Source organism: Dermacentor andersoni, chromosome 1, assembly GCF_023375885.2.
Source record: "Dermacentor andersoni chromosome 1, qqDerAnde1_hic_scaffold, whole genome shotgun sequence".
Taxonomy (NCBI): Eukaryota; Metazoa; Arthropoda; class Arachnida; order Ixodida; family Ixodidae; genus Dermacentor; species Dermacentor andersoni.
The window spans coordinates 229420314-229444226 of NC_092814.1; the positions used below are offsets into that span (position 1 = coordinate 229420314).

At 48.4% G+C, this 23913-nt stretch overlaps 1 protein-coding gene and 1 long non-coding RNA gene across 4 annotated transcripts in view; both read left to right on the forward strand.

Moving 5' to 3' along the window:
• Nucleotides 1–23913, forward strand: part of noc (no ocelli) — a 155054-nt gene that overhangs the window by 62022 nt on the left and 69119 nt on the right. The window lies entirely within an intron of this gene.
• LOC126548053 (uncharacterized) lies at nucleotides 14803–15702 on the forward strand. Its single transcript, XR_007602846.2, has 2 exons — nucleotides 14803–14872; nucleotides 15011–15702. It is a non-coding gene; the product is annotated as an uncharacterized lncRNA (long non-coding RNA).

Consider the following 23913-nt stretch of genomic DNA (forward strand, 5'->3'; position numbering starts at 1 on the left):
CTTCTCGCACGTTCGCTCAAAGTTAACCAGGAACAAACCAATGTCCTCTCCAAGCTTAAACGGCCGCATCAGGTCAGTCATTTTGAACAATACTCGTTCTCCTGCACCGTGTGCCTGACTTCCATTACGAGCGCGTTCCATCTCTAACTCGAGACGCTTCATTTCCAAAGCGTGTTCACGCTCTTCTTTTTCTTTCTGTTCTATAAGTTCGCGCTCATGTCTTTTTGCCCGCTCCTCAATGGTCTCAAGGCAATCCGACAGCTCGTCATCCTCAGCTTCTAACTCAAGAATAGCCCTTAGCAGTTCTGGTTTTCTGAGTTTGTCTGAGACATCCAGACCCAACTCTCTTGCAAGCTCCAGCAATATCGGTTTGCGCAACGACTTCAAATCCATGGCTGCTCTGAATGCTGCTTTCTCTACTGTCTACTATTGTCTTGCCGCAAACTAACCCGGCAGCAACGACAACCACAATTACCAGCTCTGTTTCTAACACTAACAAAAGCCTGGCAAAACTCAGAAGAAGAAAGTCCCGCACTCACCAAACCTCGCAGCCAAGAATTCAGCGCAGTCGTTCCGCTGCAGGCAACCAGTCATCACACAGGGCTCGTTGCACTGCTCCCGGATGGTCGTTGTGCTGCTCAGCATACATTCAACCGCATCTCTTCGCTGCTGGCCTCCGTTGTCGCGATCTCACCGCTGGCAACCAGTTGTTGGGGACTCGGTGCTGACGCCCGTTATTGCGAATGGGTCGTAAGCCCCAAGGGTAGCGTTGGCCTGGCGGCCTGGGGCACTGGAAGCATCCGAAGGTCCCGGCAAAGCATGAGAAGACTGGTAACAGAACAACTTGTTTATTCTAACATAGCAAAAGAGCGGCCGGTCAGGTCGACCGAAGTGGAGAGACGGGAGAGCACGTAACTCAACAGTACAAATCGGAGCCTCTCTCCTGGCGTCCGGGGGCAGCTGCTCTTATACTCTCGGCGTCGCGGGCCAGAAGGAAGGTCACGCGATGAGCCCACGCGACGGCGGAGCATGAGCCCACGACGGCGCGCACGGTCGAGCCGAGAGACATGGTGAACCGAGTGTAGTGACGCATCGCCAACCCGCCGACGGACAGACCTGCTGGCTCCTCACTTGGGGAGCTCCGCTCCCCGGCTGCCGCGCTTTGACAAGCGTGGGCACACACACACACACGCACATACGAAGACACGTGGCACTGAAACACGCCTGGACACGCTTGGCGGGGAGGCGTTGCGGCGGCGTCGAACGGCCCAAAATGTCCGCCGCTTTGAACGAAGCCCCGGCGTCCGTTGCATCCGCGCCGGCATTACCGCGCGTTGTAGGCGAAACGTAACAATACTGTAGAGGTATGCCAAAGGGTACATTGCTCGTACTCAGGTTACTTGTCACTGAAATGTCCAAAACATGTTCTCGCTCGAAAGGCTACAAAGTGCTCAGTAGTATCTGTTGTGAGCCAGTCAGTAGGAAAGTCTGGACATGAGTGTTTGTCAAATGTGGAGTGCTTTCTTCCATGTTTAATGTAATTGAAGACTACTGTTAAGTACTGTATTCTGTCAGAAAGCATTCCAAATAAATGTGAAGTGCCATACGAGGCGTATTATCTACGGGCTTTTTTTCGCTGCTGCATGTAAATGAACTTCTTGATCCATGCAGGTCCTTTTCACATGTAAAAATCCTTGAAAGGCCAGATTACTCGTACTCAAGTACAATTATGTTTGCAGTACTTTGTTCATGGCATTTGCTAATCAAGGATGCTACGCCTTTGACATTTGCTGCTTCTATGAACGTCTGCGCACACTGTTATGTATGGTATGGTATGTATTGTTTAACCTCCAGAAGCTGCACATGGACTATGAGACACGCAGTGCACAGCTTCTTAGATGCACTGCCAGTTGTAGCAACATCATGTGTGAGCTTAATATACGGCAATGTTTGACTAGTGCATGAATCAATGCGTCCGAGGCATCTGAAACGAATTCTCCACTATTTAATGTTCATAGTTACCGAAACTATGAAGATTAACAAGTTAATGTTCAAATGTTCATGACCAAGTGAATGTTCAAGATAGGCTGGTTTCACGCGGTCGAATGACACTGTCTCTTTGCCAGGAACGTCAATCTTCAAAGTTTTCTCTGAACATGAAACCACACGAAAGGGGCATTCATAGGGAGGAGTCAATGGTGACTTGATAGAGTCGCGTCGCAGAAAGAGGTGCGTGGTTGCGTCCATTGTCGGGAAACTAAACACAGGCTGCCCGCGGGTGATACGTGGGGGTGTAGGTCGAAGCTGGTCGAGCCAGATATGTAGCCTCTCTAAGTGCTGCGCGGCCGCTGGCAGAGTACCTTGCTGGATGCCGAAAAATTGGCCTGGAACGCGGATTGCTGACCCACAGAGCATCTCGGCTGCGCTGACTCCGAAGTTATCCTTGATTGTTGTTAGCAGCCCCAGTAGTACTTGGGTAACCTTTCCATCCAGTGCTGTCTGTCGACGCGGCGGTCAAGGACGCCTTCAGTTGTCGGTGGTGACACTCGACCATGCCGTTGCTCCGTGGGTGCTAAGCTGTGATGTTATGAAGGCGCGTGCCGAGTGGTCTTTCAAGGGCAGAAAAAGAAAGCCAGCTTTGGAATTGCCGGCCTCGGTCAGTAGTTATGCTCAAAAGACAACCGTACCACGACACCGACGTAGCAGCAAATGCTTCGGCCACTGTTTCGGCCGTGATGTCTCGTAGAGGCGTCGCCTCAGGCCACTTGAGTACCGGTCGACACACGTGAGGACGTACGTGAAACTTTGGCAGGGCGGCACAGGCCCCACCAAGCCTAAATGCGCGTGATCGAAATGGCTCTCTTGTGGTCGAAATGTCTGCACCGCTGAACACGTGTGCCGGGTCACTTTCACGGCTTGACAGGCTTGGCAGCTTCTTGCCCAGCTTCGAACATCTTTGTTGATCACTGGGCCAGACGAAGCGGTCTGTGATAAGCTTCTGTGTCGCTCTGATGCCGGGATGACTTAGCCGGCGCAGTGAATCGAATATTGGCCACCGAAACTGATGGGGCACGAACGGGCGGAGAGCTGTCTGCGATGTGTCGCACGTGACCAGTGTTGTTGTGTAGGGAAGCGGCACCTCCGCAAGCTCGAGCAACGAGCCTTTGTTCCGCAATTGGCGCAGCTAGGGGTCGTTTTGATGGGCGGAGGCTAGAGCGTGGAAATCCACAGGGCCTGCAGGCACAGCGCCGATCCGCGCGTTTCAGGTCGTCGTATGCTGTGACCGAATGCGTACTCGCTAGCAAGTCATCCATGGCATCGGCAATGTCAGAGGGTAGCGCGGCGATGACGTGCAGGTACCTTGCTGTTTGCGAATTGGTGCGCCGGAGTTGAAAACGGGCCTCTGCTTGCATAAACCAAACTCGAGGATTCTTGGGCCAAAAGCTGCGAAGCTGAAGCTCTGCGACGATGACGGGAGGCGCAATCGTGACGTCGTCTCTGTCAGCAGGAGTAGGAGCAGCGTCGTCCGTGGCCAGTGTTCCAAAAAAAGAAAAGAGCGTAAATGTCCTTGGTCACCACTTGTTGGGAGCTCGGTTTGACGGAGGCAAGGAATATATCATTTGACAGGTTGAGAACGGAGAGTCGACTGGCTTTATTCAAGAATAAAAGCAGGTTTGCCGAGTGGCAACGGTGGTGTCCCTGTCGGACAGCTGCTTCAGTTCGAGCAGGGGGCAATGACCCCTACGACGGGGACAACGAAGTGACGGATGATCGCTACATATTATTGGCTAAGGAGTCCTGTCGCTTCCACAATGCTGCAAAAGACTTGTGAGATAGAGTGTGAGTGCCAAGTAAAACAGCGGCTAACTACACATAACAACTATGATAGCACGACTACGGCATATTTTCGGCACCCCGGCTTGCATATCGTGGACCCGTTCGATTCCTGGGTGGTGACTATTGAAACAGAGCTTTCTTTTCTGGCAACTTATTTTGCAGTGGAAACATTACGGCGATAATAAATGTCATGAATATTACTTATACCTACAACAGGGCGGCGCGAAAGCAGGAGGAAGTGCCTTTAAAAGCTATCGCTGTAAAATAGTTCCAAAGCGTATAAGGGGTTAGAAGTCGATGAACTCTTAATAAAGTGCTCACTTAGCCGATGAACAAACATACGTATATGTAGTGCCAGCTACGAGACCAGCGATCGGATGACGAAACGCAGTCTCTGCTGCCAAGTGCCGCCAAGTGACCGACAAGTCAGCTTTGTCGGGATCGAGGAATGTTCTTCCGCTGCACGAGCGCGATTCGTTTTCTTCGCACTGTTACGTACTTACCTCATTTGCAGCATAGTCCTCATATTCTTTTGTTATAGCTTTTGTAGCTCATGGTTAGTTTGCGTTAAATGAATCCTTCTATATGACGCTTTCAACGCCAGTTCGTTCTAAAATCGCTTGGTCATATGGATCTACTATAAAAATGTGGTGTTTTTCTTTTTCCTTCTAAACACCCCGTTTCAGACGTCCATGTGTACTTTGTACTGTTATAATACAGGAAGTTCATCACCGAAAAGAGCGCATGTTTGCTGCGAAAAACAATTCTTCTCTCTATCAGTCTTCTCAGTGGGGTACGGAGAGAGAGAGAGTGTGTGTGTGTGCGTGTGTGTGTGTGTGTGTGCGTGCGTGCGTGCGTGCGTGCGTGTGTGTGTGTGTGTGTGCGTGCGTGCGTGCGTGTGTGTGTGTGTTTGTGCGTGTGTGTGTGTGTGTGTTTGTGTGTGTGTGTGTGCGTGTGCGCGTGTGTGCGCGTGTGCGCGTGTGCGCGTGTGTGCGCGCGTGTGTGTGCGCGTGTGTGTGTGTGAGTTCATTGAAAACTGAAGACGGCAGTCATGCTATTTCAAGGCTTGCTACTTCAGATGAGGAACTTGAACTGACATGTGGACGTCACCTACAACATCGTAAGTTGCCTCCGTGATATGGTCACCCTGTTTTATTGTCCGACATGTGCAAGAAGGAAGCAGAACCAAAGGCTGCCGGTGAGTGTTGCACACACGCGTGTGATAATGTCACTTTGTTAAGGCGCCGTGTAAGCTTCACAGCTGTCTTTGCAAGGCAAGTACTACGATACTCCTAGTAAAATAACTCGGGAGAATGATCTTGATTAGCGTCTTCAAGTGGCCAGTTTGTTCTAGCTTTATTAAGTTTTTGCAATTTATTCCTTGTTGAGACATCAAAATAGATCAATGCGAAAATATTTTTAAAAATTCGCTAACATAATTGTTTCCGCAATGCACTTTAACCATGTTCTTGCTCTTGAACGTCTGTGGTGACCTGCCTTGAAGTACGTTCGAGGCTCCCAAGGGCAGACACCCTTCCCATCTTCCCACCCAAGGCCTACTTGTCTCCCCCGAAAAATGCGCACTAATTGCATTTACGCACAAACCCATGAAGCCACGGCCTGTCATTAACGGCCAGACCATTTCATACCAAAAGCTCAGTAAGAAGTAACTCAGTAAGAAAGTTAATAAATTTAGCGATTATTTAGCCACCTTAAAAAAATACCTCGCCCTCATTTTATCCTAAAGGGAGATATATACGCCACCCTATTTCGCTACTTCTAAAGAGCCATCTTGGTGCATCAAAGCTGTTTTTCTAGGCAATGCATAATCTTGAGATCTTATATCGTCCTAAAAAATTGGTGGTTGTTTTTTCTTATATACGTATCGCAATTTGACCGTAACTCGCCATCGAAAGAGGTTATTTAAAGCTTTACTTATAACAGGAAGATGTCTAAGAACAATCAGGACATAAAAAAGAAGAAATGAAAACACTCCGACCAAGTCATTGTCATCACGATCAACAACAGTTAGCAACTTTTTGCTAAACGTAGAGCGTTTTGGCCCACGACTCGGCGACTTTGTAAAAGAAAAGTTACCAGCACCGCCTTCTAAGCATTTGGCTCCTTCTAGAGAATTTCTCCGCATTTATAGCTAATGGCCCGTGGTTACACCACGATTAGCCAATACATAATTCCGAGTAAGCTTTTGCTGTCGTCATCGTGCTGTTGATGATCATCGCCAGTTACTGACTATTCGCTAAAAGTGGATTGTTTTGGATCGCGGTAGGGCGACTTCGTCCAAAGAAAGTTACCAACACTGATGCAACCACCCTTGCCCCTTGCAAACGTGGCCAACTATACCTTCTATGACATTCTAGCATTTCTACTATTGCTCTTTTTTCGATGCTTGTTGCAGGCTCAGAGCGCAACACCGGCATTGCTGCGATTTCTGAAATCGACAGCCTGCAGTGGCTTTGTAGAAGCGTAATGCAATCGTAGACGCTTGTGCGCATAGCTTGTGTCCCATCCCTCTCTCCCTACTGCCTGACTCCATTTATTGCTTTTATCCGTTTATACTGCTTCACATGTGTAGGGTAGCAAACCAGATGTGCACCAGGTCCTGCATTTCGTTCTCACCCAATTTTTGCGATGATGCTGCCAGCCACTTCTAGCCCTGATGCGACCTAGGCTCCAAAAAACCTATTTCCGTTTTACAGCGAAGCTGCATACCTCCACCATCCAAGGAAATTTTCGTATCGTTGAGGTAAGCAAAAACTTGCGATACATGGGCTGATCCCGGAGATAGTGCAATGCCGGGCCGACCAGCGGCGGAGGTGAAGGAAGCGTTCAACACTCCTCATACGTGGGCTGCCGATCCCGCACATAGTGCAATGCAGGGCCCACCCGCGACGGAGGTGAAGCAGGCGTTAAGCACTCCCTATACGTGGGTCGATCTCCAAGATAATTCAATGCCGGGCCCACCCACTGCGGAGGTGAAGCAGGCGTTAAACACTCCCCATAAGTGGGCCGATTCCGAAGATAGTGCAATGCCGGGCCCACCCGCGGCGGAGGTGAAGCAGGCGTTAAGCACTCCCCATAAGTGGACCGATCCCGAAGATAGTGCAATGCCGGGCCCACCCGCGGCGGAGGTAAAGCAGGCGTTAAGCACTCCCTATATACGTGGGCCGATCTCCAAGATAATTCAATGCCGGGCCCACCCACTGCGGAGGTGAAGCAGGCGTTAAGCACTCCCCATAAGTGAGCCGATCCCGAAGATAGTGCAATGACGGGCCCACCCGCGGCGGAGGTGAAGCAGGCGTTAAGCACTCCCCATAAGTGGACCGATCCCGAAGATAGTGCAATGCCGGGCCCACCCGCGGCGGAGGTAAAGCAGGCGTTAAGCACTCCCTATATACGTGGGCCGATCTCCAAGATAATTCAATGCCGGGCCCACCCACTGCGGAGGTGAAGCAGGCGTTAAGCACTCCCCATAAGTGGGCCGATCCCGAAGATAGTGCAATGCCGGGCCCACCCACTGCGGAGGTGAAGCAGGCGTTAAGCACTCCCCATAAGTGGACCGACCCCGAAGATAGTGCAATGCAGGGCCCACCCGCGACGGAGGTGAAGCAGGCGTTAAGCACTCCCTATACGTGGGTCGATCTCCAAGATAATTCAATGCCGGGCCCACCCACTGCGGAGGTGATGCAGGCGTTAAACACTCCCCATAAGTGGGCCGATTCCGAAGATAGTGCAATGCCGGGCCCACCCGCGGCGGAGGTGAAGCAGGCGTTAAGCACTCCCCATAAGTGGACCGATCCCGAAGATAGTGCAATGCCGGGCCCACCCGCGGCAAAGGTAAAGAAGGCGTTAAGCACTCCCTATGTACGTGGGCCGATCTCCAAGATAATTCAATGCCGGGCCCACCCACTGCGGAGGTGAAGCAGGCGTTAAGCACTCCCCATATGTGGGCCGATCCCGAAGATAGTGCAATGACGGGCCCACCCGCGTCGGAGGTGAAGCAGGCGTTAAGCACTCCCCATAAGTGGACCGATCCCGAAGATAGTGCAATGCCGGGCCCACCCGCGGCGGAGGTAAAGCAGGCGTTAAAGGGAAGCTGAAACACTTTTCGAAAAAAATGAGTTCTTTGCGGCATTCTACAGTTTTGAGTCCCCTGAACACGAATATCTGGTTCAAAAAGGGCGGAAACAAACGCAAGCGGCTGTTTTTCCAAGAAAACGCGCACCAGCGCCTCAGGGCATCGCGCGAACGCCGCTGTTGCCCGTGATTGGTCGGGGCCGCTGTGACGTCGTTGGCGGTAGTCGCCGGTCGGCGCCGCCGCATGTCTCCGTTCCAGAGCGTAGCACCATTCCTTTCTCTCTGGTAGCACGCGGTTCTGCTGTTCTGGCTTCATAGCGGAGTTACAAGATGGAACGTTCTCGCTGTCTCCGACAGCTTGTATTGTCCCCGTACATGTTTGAACCCACAGCCGATACGGAAGACGATGGCGGCAACAGAGTCAACGACGATATTGAGTGTGCCAACAGCGAGAGCGATGTGTGCACCTTCTCGCGCGCTGGAAATCTTAGCTGGTACGCATGTTTTTTTTTTCATGTAGCTGCACGTTGCAATGACGGGAGAAAAAATGCGCTAAAGTGTCACTGGGAACATGCTGCTGGAAGAATGCCGAAGCACTAACTTCTCATTAGATTTACACGGGTGCAATTCCGCGATGTCAAGCACCTTGCCGCTGCTTGTCTATAAAGTCCCGTGGTTTTTTCAGCGTTGATACACGATCGCGAACATAAGTGCCGCGTTTCGAAGCGCGCACATGCAGTGCTGTGAGGTACAGTCATGGAAGTTGCTTATCATACACATCCAGAGATGACCAGAGGTATTATATGTGCAATATTCATACTATGGTTCGACGACTTTGCGAGTGTGGCTCGATCAAGAATCGGTATGCGTGCTCCATGCTAGTGTTGACATAAAGATATTAGGCAGTTTTAGCATCGCCGTGTGGTAAAGACGATAACTGAACCGTACGTCGAATGTCACTAGGCAAGCCTACACTCCATTTGATACCTCAGGTGCATCGCTGTGGAAGCTACGCTCGAAGTCCTGTCACCAAAATTTATTACTGCGCGCGTTTCCGTCTATGCTTCGCAGCGTGCCAGCGGCGTTTGCTCGCGCGAGCATGCACGTGAAGCTGCCGCGACGGGCTGCAATTAAAAAATACCGAAAAGAAATGTTTTTTAAAAGAACGTGTTAGCAGCCGTATAAGTACACGGATGGTTTCTATGGGTAAATTCTTCTTTTTTTTCATTCCGAACTGAGCTTATATATGGAAAGCTTTCTGAAAAATCGGGTCAAGAAACACCGAACTTTTTCTAAGTGCGAACGCAGCCACTGCAAGAAGTATCTCAAGCCTCCACAGCGTTGCACCTATGAAACGGAGTATAGCAACGCTAGCAACAACGCGTTTTCGCATTTGTCGTAAGGCTATCCGGCTACGCTAAAACTGTGTTACCAGACGTTAATGGCTGCAAATGTTCGTATTTCTCCAGTGCATCAATGTGGGCCTAATCACGCTTTCATTAAACTAGGTGCACCTGCATGTGCGTATGTGCGTATTGATGGAAGATGAAGAGAACTGCTTGCGCTGCCAGGAGGTGCAAGAGATTAGAAAAAAACAGAAGCGCACGCAGTGCGTAACAAGTTCAAGACAATTCAGGACTGTGTGCCTCAGCAGGGCAGTACTGGAAGTGGCACTTGCCCAGAAAGGAGTCGAACCGGCTGGACAAGGCAAGAAGTTTACACACAGGTGTGAAAATGATATGGCCAATGGAAAAAGAGTGATGCAAAAGCAATTTTTTTTTACAGGCAGTCGAGGTATGCAGCATACCGCCAGTTTGTCTGGCTAGTATGGAAAAAGTTGGGAAAGAAGAACCGTAGAATTCTGCCAAGCTGTGTACTTGAAGTTGTTCGGGCTTCAGTCGCGCCGATTTAATTGGAATACCGATTGCCCGCATCGTTGTCAAGCTCCGATGATAGTCACTGTCGCGGAAATGGTCCGAGCACAGCACAGTTGATTTCGTCGGCACGAACTTATCTCTCCTCACCGCACGTACCCACTGCGCTGCAAGCTTCTTTTCCTTCGGGAATTTGTGAAACACCACATCGTCTCGCCCGCCTGTGTTCGCGCAGCCGAATGCTGCACAGAACGAGGGCATGTTGGGCGCCCTTGGCTGTAGGCACTCACGCAGCACAAAAGGAAAGAACAGTTTACGAAAATCGCAAAACAAACGTGAGCGGCGGCGGCGGCGGCAGATCTCTCGTAGCGCCGTTCAGTAAAGCGCAGGACGGAAAGACGCATGCCAGCACATGTCAGCACGCCGGTCCGCAGCTCGGTTGGCTCGGTCTCCGCCCATGACGTCACTCTCGCCGGTTCTCTCCTCTGCCAACGTCCTCACCCGGCGCTCCGGGAAGCAATGGGGGCGTGTCCGCGCGGGTGATTTAGAAAGCGATTTCCGCCCGTTATATTAACAAAACGAAAAAAAAAAAAATTCAGTACCGTAAATTATTAGGTCTGTTCTTCCCAATCCCAGCAATTCATAGAAATTGAAAACCGTTTCAGCTTCCCTTTAAGCACTCCCTATATACGTGGGCCGATCTCCAAGATAATTCAATGCCGGGCCCACCCACTGCGGAGGTGAAGCAGGCGTTAAGCACTCCCCATAAGTGGGCCGATCCCGAAGATAGTGCAATGCCGGGCCCACCCACTGCGGAGGTGAAGCAGGCGTTAAGCACTCCCCATAAGTGGACCGACCCCGAAGATAGTGCAATGCAGGGCCCACCCGCGACGGAGGTGAAGCAGGCGTTAAGCACTCCCTATACGTGGGTCGATCTCCAAGATAATTCAATGCCGGGCCCACCCACTGCGGAGGTGAAGCAGGCGTTAAACACTCCCCATAAGTGGGCCGATTCCGAAGATAGTGCAATGCCGGGCCCACCCGCGGCGGAGGTGAAGCAGGCGTTAAGCACTCCCCATAAGTGGACCGATCCCGAAGATAGTGCAATGCCGGGCCCACCCGCGGCGGAGGTAAAGCAGGCGTTAAGCACTCCCTATATACGTGGGCCGATCTCCAAGATAATTCAATGCCGGGCCCACCCACTGCGGAGGTGAAGCAGGCGTTAAGCACTCCCCATAAGTGGGCCGATCCCGAAGATAGTGCAATGACGGGCCCACCCGCGGCGGAGGTGAAGCAGGCGTTAAGCACTCCCCATAAGTGGACCGATCCCGAAGATAGTGCAATGCCGGGCCCACTCGCGGCGGAGGTAAAGCAGGCGTTAAGCACTCCCTATATACGTGGGCCGATCTCCAAGATAATTCAATGCCGGGCCCACCCACTGCGGAGGTGAAGCAGGCGTTAAGCACTCCCCATAAGTGGGCCGATCCCGAAGATAGTGCAATGCCGGGCCCACCCACTGCGGAGGTGAAGCAGGCGTTAAGCACTCCCCATAAGTGGACCGACCCCGAAGATAGTGCAATGCCGGGCCCACCCGCGGCGGAGGTGAAGCAGGCGTTAAGCACTCCCTATACATGGGCCGTTCTTCAAGATAATTCAATGCCGGGCCCACCCACTGCGGAGGTGAAGCAGGCGTTAAGCACTCCCCATAAGTGGGCCGATCCCGAAGATAGTGCAATGCCGGGCCCACCCGCGGCGGAGATGAAGCAGGCGTTAAGCACTCCCTATACGTGGGCCGATCTCCAAGATAATTCAATGCCGGGCCCACCCACTGCGGAGGTGAAGCAGGCGTTAAGCACTCCCCATACGGGGACCGGTCCCGAAGATAGTGCGATGCCGGGCCGACCCGCGGTGGAGGTGCAGTTCGCCATTAAGGGGCCCACATTACACAGCTTCACTGGTCATCTTTCTTCACAGAGTGAAAGGGCACTGAGATTTTTCTTACCATATAGCGTATTTAGTACCAGCTTTTTAGTGAACCTGCTTAAAACCGGATTATTTTTCCGTTTGTTTATCCTGTCAAGTCTTGCTGGCGGCTACGGTCTCGGTAGAATAGACTCTTTAGGACTGCCGTCTATGCCCCGTAAAAGGAAGTGTACGTTCAGTAACTTTCGCACCTTCGTAGATGCCGTCCCCATAAATCTTTGCCGCCGCCATAAGAACAGCGCGAAGATTCAATACTCCGATAACACTGCTAAGTGGACAACCTAAGAGCGCTGTACCTCCTCTTTTTCCAAGGCACCGGTCCGTTCGCATAAATTGTGCCATGCGTTTTCACGACGCGGAAAACGAGAGACAAGCGTATCCGACATGAGTATTCGAACATACCGCTCCTTATGCTCGACAGCGCTTTCCTGACTCAAGGATCCCTTCTCACGGATAATGGAGCCCTTCCCTCCTCCGCCTTCACCGTCGGCGTATCACATGCTCGCGAGGCCGCGCGCATGTTGTGGACCGCTAAGTGACGGCGGCGCGTGATTTTCTCTCCTTGGGGACCTCGGTTAGCACTGACAAGAGCGACAGCTACAGGCGTTGATATCGTTCGCCGAGCTGCGACGCTCGGTATCGCGTTGTATCGCGCTGCCTGTCGCGCTTCGGACGTGGCGCGCGCGAATGGATGGTCCCCCCCCTCTAGTCGACAGCGGAGGAAGGTCTGTGCCAGAGGGAGCGCCCCGAGGCCTGGCGGCGATAAAGCGTGGTCGCCAGTCGACATCGCCGCGCGGCCGGGGGGAGTCGCCTTTCGACGGTCGTCGGCGCGATAAAAAAGTATCAAGCGCCGCGCAACGCAAGTGAGAATCGCCCCAGGCTGGCTTATGTTTCGGGCCGCTCGGAGGGACGAAGAGGGGGGACAGCTATCGCCGCGGCGGACCGCAGCCTGCAGCAGCGTGACAGCAGCGAACAGTGTCCAGAGCTGCGCCCGAACGGGGTCGACTGGCGAGCAGCAGTCCTTTCGGCGGCTTGTCACAGCCGGCCATCTCTCAGCGAGTGACGCCAGGGCCCCGCGCGAAATAAGGCCTTCGTCTCTGTGGGCGCCGCCGCTTGGTTGGCGAAGAGGCGCGACCGCTTGCGGCTACGTACGCGAGCGCGTTCGCATATAGGGAGCGCGTCTCGGCGATAGCGGTCCCTTTTTCATCGTGTGGCAATATTTGGTTACACTTTACACCCGCCATCGGATCCGTGTCGCCTCGCCAAGTGCCGCGCGAAAAATCTGACGATGACTTGGCCTTGCAGAAGCGATTATGAGGATCCGAAAAGGAAGAGAGGGAGAGGAAAAGAACATTGCGTGGATCTATTACTGCGATTTCTTGCCGGCGGGCTGGGAGGCTGCGAGTTTAACCCTCTATGCTGCCATATATTGAGAAAATGATTGCAGACATTTATTTCTGGCTCACTGCGCTTACTAAACCAGTTGTCAACCATACCACAAGTATGAATTTGTGAAATAAACGAGAAATTGATGTGTTACCATTTGGTAACATTGTAGCATGATATCTATAGGGGATATCTATGCTCGTCACTGTCATTAGGTATGCGCTGCACGCGCACCGATGGCCGTTTGTAGCTAGCTCCGTCATTCAATTATAAAAATAAATGAAGAACCAATTCAGGTTGCTATCCAAGAATGCGTTTAGCATGCTTTGAAAGGTGTTTATTTGTGCCACTATGTTGCACTATGTGTTGTGGTGGATTATTTATTCATTTACCGTACAGACGCTGCGTGGTGTTCCGAATTAGTCCTTGAGGAAGTGGTGCTCGAAGTAGTACCGGCTGTCTCCCGAGTGCGGGTCGGGGTAGGCTCTATTGTTGAATTCCAATGGCAGATCGCGAGCGCTCGGCCGGATCACGAACGGAGCGTGTCGCTCCGGCTGAGATCACTTTCATCTGCTCGCATCAAATCTGCGAATGGAATGCGTGCGCTCCCGCGCGATCCCAGGAGGCGATCCCGCGGGATCCCAGCGTGCGATCCCAGCATTCCACGCGTGCATTATTTTTCCCGGTATTTCGCACGAGCATCGCACGTGTTAGCGCGCTTGGACGCATGGAAATAATGGATCGCGCAGGTCGCTTTGCGTCTGTGAATGCCAGCCCAGCAGTGAGTGTTTTGGTAAATTGGATTATTTCGGGAGTGCCGGAAACGCAAGGTTCCTGTTCATGTTACGGTCTCTTTGCACTGAACAGATGTGAACACAAAGCGATTGCGAACGCGGCATTGCCGCTGCAATTGTTTATGAGCAAAGGGTCTTTAGTTGTATAGACGCCACGTGTATTGACTACAAGGCAGTTTTTTTTTTTTCATTCGTCATTCACGAGAGTTCGAATAAGTGTGGGAAGCATGACATCAAGGCGACTGTTTTAATCCGTATGCCGTCACGCGTTGAGGAAATAGTTGGATGCTGTCGCTCAGCACTGGCATCTTCCACTGTACTGCCTCTATTTTGCGGGACAGAGCATACTTTATCTAACAAGGTAGGGAGAATGGAGGCTGCATTTATTAAGTAGAAACTACAGTTACTGCCTAGAGCTGTATCACAGTGTGTACCGCAAGCTGTCAGCTTTGACGCAGTTATGAGCCGTGTGTAGGAAGTGTTTCACTGACTCGTGACAATGCTGTTGCGAAATAGAAATGATAATTGGACCTCACAGATTCATTTCTAAAATTATGCATTTCAGACCCCTCTGGTGCTTGCTCGACGAATTAAGCCTCTCAGGTGGCACAAACACCCAGTCAAGGTAAGAATATGCTCTTGTAGCAATAGGCATAATAACGACAAGCAAACAAATATATGCCCAATACGTCAGCGAACGAAGTGGAGTGCAGTATATTTCTGAAGACCGCAAGCGGCATTAAAGCATGTAGCTTACATTTCTCAGCATGCTTATATCGACCTGCTGTGGTTGCTTAGTGGCTATGGTGTTAGGCTGCTAAGCAAGCAATTTCATTTGGAATCATGCTTCATACCTATTATATTTTTCAGGATAATCTCAAGGTGCAAAAAGTTGTAACAGCGGTAAGTTTGTGCTTTGATGAATTTTGTGTTGCTGTCTTGGAACTGCTGTGCACTGGAAACTCTAATATACTACGAAACTAGGATCTATACTATGCTAGGAAATGTCGTTATACTGATTTGTGTTTTTCATGTTTGCAGGGCGTGGTTGTGAGTGGACCGGAGGTGAAACCAAACTACTTTTAGATTATTACGAACAGTACTTTGGACGAGTGGGACTCATGAAAAAATTTCGAAACAAAAAGGAAATGTGGTCACAGATAGCCGTCAAACTGAAGGAAACTCTTGGAGTGCTGAGGAATGCAGACCAATGCTGCACACGTTATAAGACCGTAATGAAGCGGTAGAATACACCAGTGGCACACAACAGCAAGTCTGGAAACTCCCCAACACAAGTGCCTTTTGAGGATGAGGTTGAAAAAATTCGCTGGCTTGATGACAGCCTGGAACCAGCAGAGCTACGGGACAGCCATGGGATCATTTCACAAAAGGCGAGACCCAGCCCCCCTTCCTCATCACTGTCACTCTCATCACTCGCATCACTCCCATCACAGGCAGTTCCGACAACACCACTGATGAATCTGCCAGTGTTTTGGAGGACTCGCAGCCAAGTACCTCACAACGGTTTGCAAATTCTGTCAGGAAATTGTCGAATGCGAAAAGTGCACGAGTATCAACTGCAAGAGCAGAAGAAATAAAACAGTTTTTTGAACAAATGGAACGCCTTTAAAAGTTAGAAGAAGACCAAAAAGCTGTTCGTGAAGAAGCGATAAGGTTGCGACATGAAGAAAAGAAACAGTACAGAGAAGAAATGACAAAAAAAAAAAAAAGCTGAGCGACACGATCAAAAAATGGAACTGCTAAAACGTGTCTTAGGATTACCCGAGGCTAATTAGCACTCATGCGTCGGAGTAGTTGGGACGTATGTGCAATGTGATAATAAATTCATTTTTTTTCTGCTAACAAAGCTCAGTTACGTAGCACACTGTGCTGATCATTCATTTGTACTTAGTATAGTACATTGAATTTTTCTTTTGAATATTTTCACACCTTAAGTGGCTCAACCCTGGTATTCGTAGCCTTGTATATGTTTTTCTATCACTATAGGTGGGTTCCCTGCAAATTTACATGAACTAACAAACAGATCATATTCCAATATGACGGGAAAATTACCTGCGTTGCGTACGGTGTAGATGTACAGTACTGAAACAAAAGTAGACAGAGTTCAAATTTGCATATTTTGCAGAACAAGGATTCTTAAATTGTCAAATTAAGAACTGACACCATTATAATGAAGCCAAATAAAGCAATTAAAATGGCATTTTCCGTGTGAAAATAGGATTGCACATGAGCATTAGCCTTGCTGATAAAAGTAGCCAGGAAGCCCCGGTTAGCCCCGCCTCACCGATTACCCATGAGTGGGAGTGGGAAGATCGAATGACCAGATTTCACGAAATTACCCAACACCATAGATTGCAGAGGCGTACATTCGCGTCGCCACACCTAAAATTAAGCAAAAATCACTCTGTCGAATGGCGGCAGTTACACACCAGATCCTCACCGAGTCCAGCTATTATGCACCTAATACACCCAGATTTATACACGACGGACAAGTGCAGACATTGCGAGTCTTGAGCCACCCTGGAGCATATCCTATGGGAATGTATGGCTGTAATACAGGATAACGGTAATGCAGCCTCAAACAGCGACAGCCTCCGCGCGCACTGGGAGTCTGCGTTACTCAGCTCGGACCTGCAGCACCAACTCTGGGCCGTCCAGCGAGCCGAGGAAGCCGCCAAGGACCAACAACCCTTGGCCGAAACCTAGGCGGGGTCCAGGCCCACCATACAAAATCGCTGGGCACTGAATAAAGTCATTTGGATGAAAGAAGACAGGATGCAAGGCAAAAAGCTTTGATGCAGCTTGAAGACCGCCAGGCACTCGAGTTCTCGATTATTGTGAAGATACTGTCATGTCATTAACGGTTGTTAATGACATGACAGTATCTTCACAATAATTGAGAACTCAACCACGTTTCGTGTAGGCTCAAGGGCTAATGGATAGAACAGAACTTGGCCGGGCTCGGGAAACTGGCCCATGCAGTGCTCTACTATACATAACAAAGAGCCATTACAACAAATGTAGCAATTTATTACACTCCTTACACACCTGCCATTTTAATGCGTTCATTTTTTTTATTGATACCTCAAGGGTCCAAATAGGACATTACATGAGGGGTGGGCACGTAAAAGGCGGACATGATGATGATTAAATTAGAAATATGAGTCGGAACACTCGATGGCAGATCTAAAGCGCGCTGTATCGCGGATGAGTTCAGTTTGACTGGGAAGGCCATTCCACTCTCGGGCAGTTCGGACGAAGAATGACTGCAGGAACGTAGTGGTGCGGGCTTGTGGCGGGATTACCGAGTTCGGATGGCCTATCCGACGAACGCGATAAGCCAGCTGGACCAGCTGGCCGTCGCGAGGTATGGAGTAAAAAAAAAACCTGTGATAGAGGCATAGGCGAGAGATGGGACGACGAGAGCCAAAATGCGATAGGTCTAGTTTAGATTTTAGTGATGAAACGCTAGTGTGATACGAGTAATCTGAAATAATAAATCTAGCAGCACGGTTCTGAACAGATTCAAGGGCGTTAGTGAGATTAGTTTGGTAAGAGTCAAAGATAGCACCTGCATATTCAAGTTTCGGTCCCACAAGCGTTTTATACGCCACTGATTTCACAGGTGGTTGTGCCAGGAAGAGATTACGGCGAAAATAACAAGGAATTTTGTTAGCTGAACTAATTATGTGGCTTACATGATTTGTCCAAGACAAACCTTTGGAGAGGTGAATTCTTAAGTACTTTAAGGATTCGGTAGTAGATACAGTACAGTTGTTAATCTTGTAGGCAGGGGGGATGCAGTTAGGTCGACGATGGAATGAAATGTGTACAGTCTTACTAATGTTCAGGGACATGAGCCATGTAGCACACCAGTCTTGAATATGAAATAGGTCCTCCTGAAGAGAAGAAACGTCAGCGACGGTATTGATAGGGCGGTATAGGACACAACCAACAGCGAAAAGACGCACTACAGAGGTTACAATAAATAGCAAGTCATTAATGTAGATTAAAAATAGGAGTGGCCCAAGAACAGTGCCCTGACGTACACCAGATAGAACGGAGGAAACGGAAGATGTAAGGTTGTTAGCATATACAAACTGTTTTCGGTTAGTTCAAAAATACTGGATCCAGTTAAGAACAAGTGAGTGGATGTTTAGGCGTGATATTTTAGCGGAAGACGAGAATGTGGAACCTTATCGAAAGCCTTTTCGAAATCTAAAAACAGTGCGTCAGTTGGAATGTTACAGTCGAGGTTTAAATGAATATCACGAATAAATAAAGCTAACTGCGTTTCGCATGAGTGACCTTACTGAAGCCATGTTGATTACGGTGAAAGAACTTCACTAAAGTTAGGAAGTTAGCAACATAAGAGTAGATGACACGTTCCATGATTTTGAAGCATACGCTGGTGAGTGAAGTGGGACGTTAGTTACCTGGGGAAGACCGCTCCCCTTTCATGAAGACTGGGATGACCTTCCCTATTTTCCAGTCTCTTGGAAGGGTGCCTGCGTCAAGTGATTGCTGAAAAATGATACAGACCTACTACAGACATACTTCGTATATTTTAACACTTTGGCATTAATACCGTCGATCCCACAGGATGATGAGCACTTCAAGCCATCTATAACCTTAACGATGCCTTCTGGCCTAAACTTAATACCTTCCATTGCTGGAAAATCAAAAAAGAGTACATCTTGAAGTTCATCGGCAGGTTCTTTTGTAAACATTGAACAAAATGCATGGTTCAAGGCATCTGGAACATTTGAGTCAGAAATAGGTGAGCCAGACTTATCACATAGAGAAATAGGGCTATAATTTACAAGTTTTATTGTTTTCCAAAATCGCCGCGGGTTAGAGTGCAACATGTTTGGGACGGTAGTAGAAAAGAAATTACGTTTTGTGTGTGATTTTAATGAGTTATATTCTTTAGTGGCTTCGTTATATTTTTCCCAGGCAGAAGGAGAACCTGAATATTTGGCTACACGAAATAATCGTATTTTCTTATTGTTTAAGCGCTTTAAAGTAGTGTTGTACCAAGGGGAACTCACTCTTTCAGTTGTCGTGATAGTCGGAATGTAAAGACTTATTAAACGCAGCATTTCTGTTTTGGAAAGTGTCCAGTTACTCTCGGTCAACCGCTGCTGATACGTAAGGGCAAGTTCCCCATGAAAGACAGAAAGTTCACGATTAATACTTGAATAATCAGCTTTATCATCTAGGGTTAGTAGTTTCTTTGATATTTTACTTTTGAATATATTGCAAGGAAATGTGACATGGATGACGGTGTGATCGCTAAGACCACTGACGTACGTAAGAGGAGGCATCTCATCAGGGTGTGACGTTAAGACGAGGTCTAGGATATTTGATGAGTGTTGAGTTATTCGCGTAGGTTTAGTAACCAGCTGCGATAAACCGAATAGCAAGCAAATATTTATAAATTCGCTAGCCATGTTTGTTTGTGTTAGACATGATACAACGTTACTCCAATCTATAATTGGGAAGTTAAAGTCCCCGAGTAACAAGATGGGGATGTTAGGATAAGCCGGTGTTAGGATAAGCCGTTGTTAGTTCAAACAATGCATCGTGAAAAAACGAAAGAAAGGAGCTATCAGTGCTGGGTGGACGATAGCAATAGCCGATGAGCGTGCGCGGTGAAGTGGCGTGGTAGCACGCCCAAATCATTTCTAGAGGCGTTCTTACATTTACAAAAGAGCACTTAAGTTGGCGATGAGTAGCAATAGCCACACCGCCGCCACGCGTTCCATCGCACCTGTCTTTGCGAAAAATGTCAAACTCTGGTAGATCAGAAAGGATTTCGCAATCAAGTATTGTGGAATTTAACCATGTTTCCGTTAGTACTACAATGTTACTGGACGACGAGGAAATGAGGCTGCATAACAAATCCCGTTTAGGTATCAGGCTGCGGATGTTAGTGCAGAGCAATGATAGATTGTGCTTAATACGCTAAGTCGGCCTCAGTGGCTTTTGCGCTGGCTGCTAGGATTGGCGTTCGACAAGCAACTGTTTAGCGTGATCGTAAACGTAGGTTTTTCAGCCAGAGATGAGTTTGTCGTAACGGAGCTTGAACGAAGATTGTTGTGCTTTTCCAAATTCGTTTAGACATCTTCGGGCCAGGCGAATTTCCGGGGAGAAATCTTCACTAATGCCGTATTCGGTGCCCTTCAGCTTACCGCTTGAGGAAAGGATGCCTTCTTTATCTTTAAAGCGGGTGAATTTTACTATTATTGGCCTCCGTTTCTCCTCCTGAAAAGTTCCAAGTCTGTGGGCACGTTCTACGTCACCACATTGAATAGTTACGCCCAGGTTTTTGCGGTAGTGCTCAATTATCAATTCCTCAGAAACACGCCATGACTCATTTCGCGTATCGCTGAGCCCGTAAAAAAACCAGGTTACATCTTCGGCAAAAAAGAGGTGAGGCGTGCAGACCGGACACAAGAGTAGAGAAGTGTACAACAGGAACGCCGACTATCAACTGAATCAACTGAGTCAACTGAGTATCAACTCTTGGGTCCTGTCTGCACGCCTCACCTCTTTTTTGCATAATGAATCCTTACCAACTAGCTCAGCTTTCTGTCGTTCTACATCTTCGGGATCGGTTTTCCATCTTATTAATGCGGTCATTCAACACAGTTACCTGAGCAGCGCTGCTAATAGCGACACTTTCTATGTTATCTATTTGTGACTTTATATTCGAAAGTGACAGTAGGTCGGATTCAATCTTGGTCAACCGTGTGCCGAGTTTGCTGAACGTTTTTTCATGATCAGCAAGGGTTGACCTAATTGAATTTAGTTGCTCAAGCATGGCCGACTGCCCGATTTGGAACGCCTTCAGAACATCAAGCATATCACCAGGAAGTGCAGTTAAATCATTTCTAGGTCCAGGATTAGCCTCAATATCTTCTGCCAACAAAAGTAATTTGAACAGCATGCGAGCACAGTCAAATACTATACAAAGAGAGCGCCGTGGTCTCGGCAGCACGAGTAATGTTCGGTAACCAGTGCGTTTAGCGAAAAGGCAACAGCAATTTGTAACCTGCGTAGCGAAGAAGTGAAGGATGGCCCATCACTGACATGCCGCCAAGCCCACTAAGCGTGGCGATGGTTTGTCTAGGCTTTATATCGGCAATCCGAGCGAAGATGGCGCTGTCAGTCGAAGATAGCGTCAGGGGAAGCCAGGGGGTCAGCCGATGACTCCGCAGCGACAGAAGTGGCGCAATCTGTGATGGGCACTTCGATGTTCCTAGAGACAGGTCCGGCGCAGCTCGCCGTGGTATCAGTTGATGCACACCACTACTGCTTATTCAGCACTGGTTCCAGCACTTTGCTCGTTTTTATTTCACCCAGTCTGCGCAGCAAAGTTTCTTCGGCAGTCTCATCCAGGTCATCGTTGCATGATTGTGGATACCACTGAACATCTTGAGGCTATACATCATCATCCGGTTCGTCTGGCTCCAAGTCTCCGCACTCAATGCATAAGTTATGCAGTATGCAACAGGCAATAATAAATTTGTTCAGCCACTCTACAGCGCGGAGCTCAAGGTAGATTAGTTGACAGAACCTTTTCTTTAGGTTGCTAAAACTGTTTTCTTCTAGCACCCTCGTTGCTGAAAACGTTTTGTTGAAATCTATGTGCGCCTTTGACAACGCTCCACACTCTCTGGAAGGAGTAAGAAGGTACGGCCTGAGGGAATAGGCTGCATCTCCAAGCAGGTGGTACGCAATGTCCTCGCATAGTTTGGGAAGTTTCTCTGAAAGTGATGATAGCTTGAAGATTCGAGAATCGCGAATCTTGCTGGAGCTTCCAATTCAGGTGTCGTCTTTTGAGGTCACAGACCGCTTGAAGGGTTAAGGAAAGGTAATGGTGCCGGTTACAGTAGGTGGAAGAGAACTTGTTGTCTGGGCATTGTATCTTGATATAGGAGCCGTATAAGCAGCCAAGAACACCAGGGATTCCAGACACCTGGTGGAAAGAGAAACAATGCTGCAGTGACTAATACATGCAGAGATGCACTCTACTACAAACAATCTGTAGCACAAGTATTTTTAAAAAAATAGGTGAATGCCAACCTTCTGGAATTCACTCGACAGTCTTTCCATGTTGGAAGGAAACGTCACAACAGATGGACCCGTGGTGAAGAGAAAGTCAGCCACCCTTAGAAGGATTCTGTGAACAGAGCCGCTTTTATCTGATAGATCAAAGCGGCTTGCCACCTCCCTCATGCTTGTTTTATTGGCTGCATACCTGCAAATATTTAGCAAAATAAATAAATTTGCATGGAATAATAGAACACCGGCTTGAGTTACGATGCTTTTGCTATGCAATTTATTAAAGCAGAATGAATTTTCGCTCTTTTCACTCTTCTTTGCGAGGCTAAACACTTAAACGTTTGATATTCCAGTGATGCATTTTATTCATTTATACAAAAATACCCCCAAAGGCCCTCATTACGAGGGTATTACATAAGGGGGGGTGGGCGATCACAGGCACTGGTCATAGTTTGTACATACTAAAAACAAGAGAATGTAACAAAAGTAATAACACCGTGAAACATGGGAAATACAGAAGATTATTAAGTCCCAATTATTACAGAGAAAACATTAGTACATATTAGGAGACCATAAGGCAACTGCAATGAAAAACACCAGCAAACATAAAAAACACTGTAAAAGTTCCAAATAATAATAATAATAAGATTAGTCGACAAGTCGTTAGCGAATTAAATGTTTAAACTTAGTCAAGTCTGGTTCCGTGGCAATGACTGATGGTAAGGCGTTCCATTCAGTTATTGTGCGTGGTAAGAACGAATATGCATAATGGGATGACTGGCAGTAAATGCGTTTGACTTTGTATGGATGGTCACGGCGTGGAAAAATAACTGGTGGTGACTCAAAGAAATCATCATGAAGTGATGGATGGTTATAAAGCTTATGGAAAAGTGCTAGGCGAGAAATTTTACGGTGAAGTGCTAAGTTGTCCAACTCGGCTTTATTCTTTAACGAGGTGACGCTGGTGTAACGTGAATAATCTGAAAATATAAATCGCGCAGCAAGGTTCTGCAAGGCTTCGATGTTACTGATGATATAAGTCTGTTCGGGATCCCAGATCGCAGACGCGTATTCTAGTTTAGGACGGATTAATGTTGTGTATGCTAGTTTTTTAACATGCATTGGGGCTTCGAGAGTACGGTTTGAAGAGGCAAGGGTAAGATTGATATGATTATTCCATGATAAGTTTGACTGAAGATTGATGCCAAGGTACTTGTAAGTGGTTGCGAGTTCCACAGCGTTGTTATCAAGGGAGTAGGTGGTTGGAATTCGTGGCCTATTGGTGAGGACATGAGTTTAGTTTTGGAAATATTTAATGGCATTAACCAATTAGAACCCCGTGCACTTATTGCGTCCAGGTCAGTTTGTAGCAAGTGGCTATCAGTGTTACTTGTTACACATCGTCTGCAAATAGTCTGATTTTGGATGACACGATGGGTAAATCATTAATATAAATTAGAAAGAGTAAAGGTCCAAGTACGCTGCCTTGTGGAACTCCACATGTAACATCAGCATAACATGAGTTGGAATTGTTAACTGATGTAAACTGAATTCTAGATGAGAGAAAATCGGTGATCCATGCAATTATAGTAGGGTGAATGTTAAGCTGTGAAAGTTTAAGTAACAACCTATGGTGTGGAACACGGTCAAATGCCTTAGAAAAATCTAAAAATATTGCGTCAGCTTGGAACCCGGCGTCTATTAGTGCGTGTATGTCGTTAATAAATACGGCAAGTTGGGTGTCGCAGGAGTAGCCCTTGCGAAAACCGTGCTGATGCTTAAAAATAATGTTATGGTCTTCAAGGAAGTTGATCACTTGACTGTGTATGATATGTTCGAGTAATTTACAAATA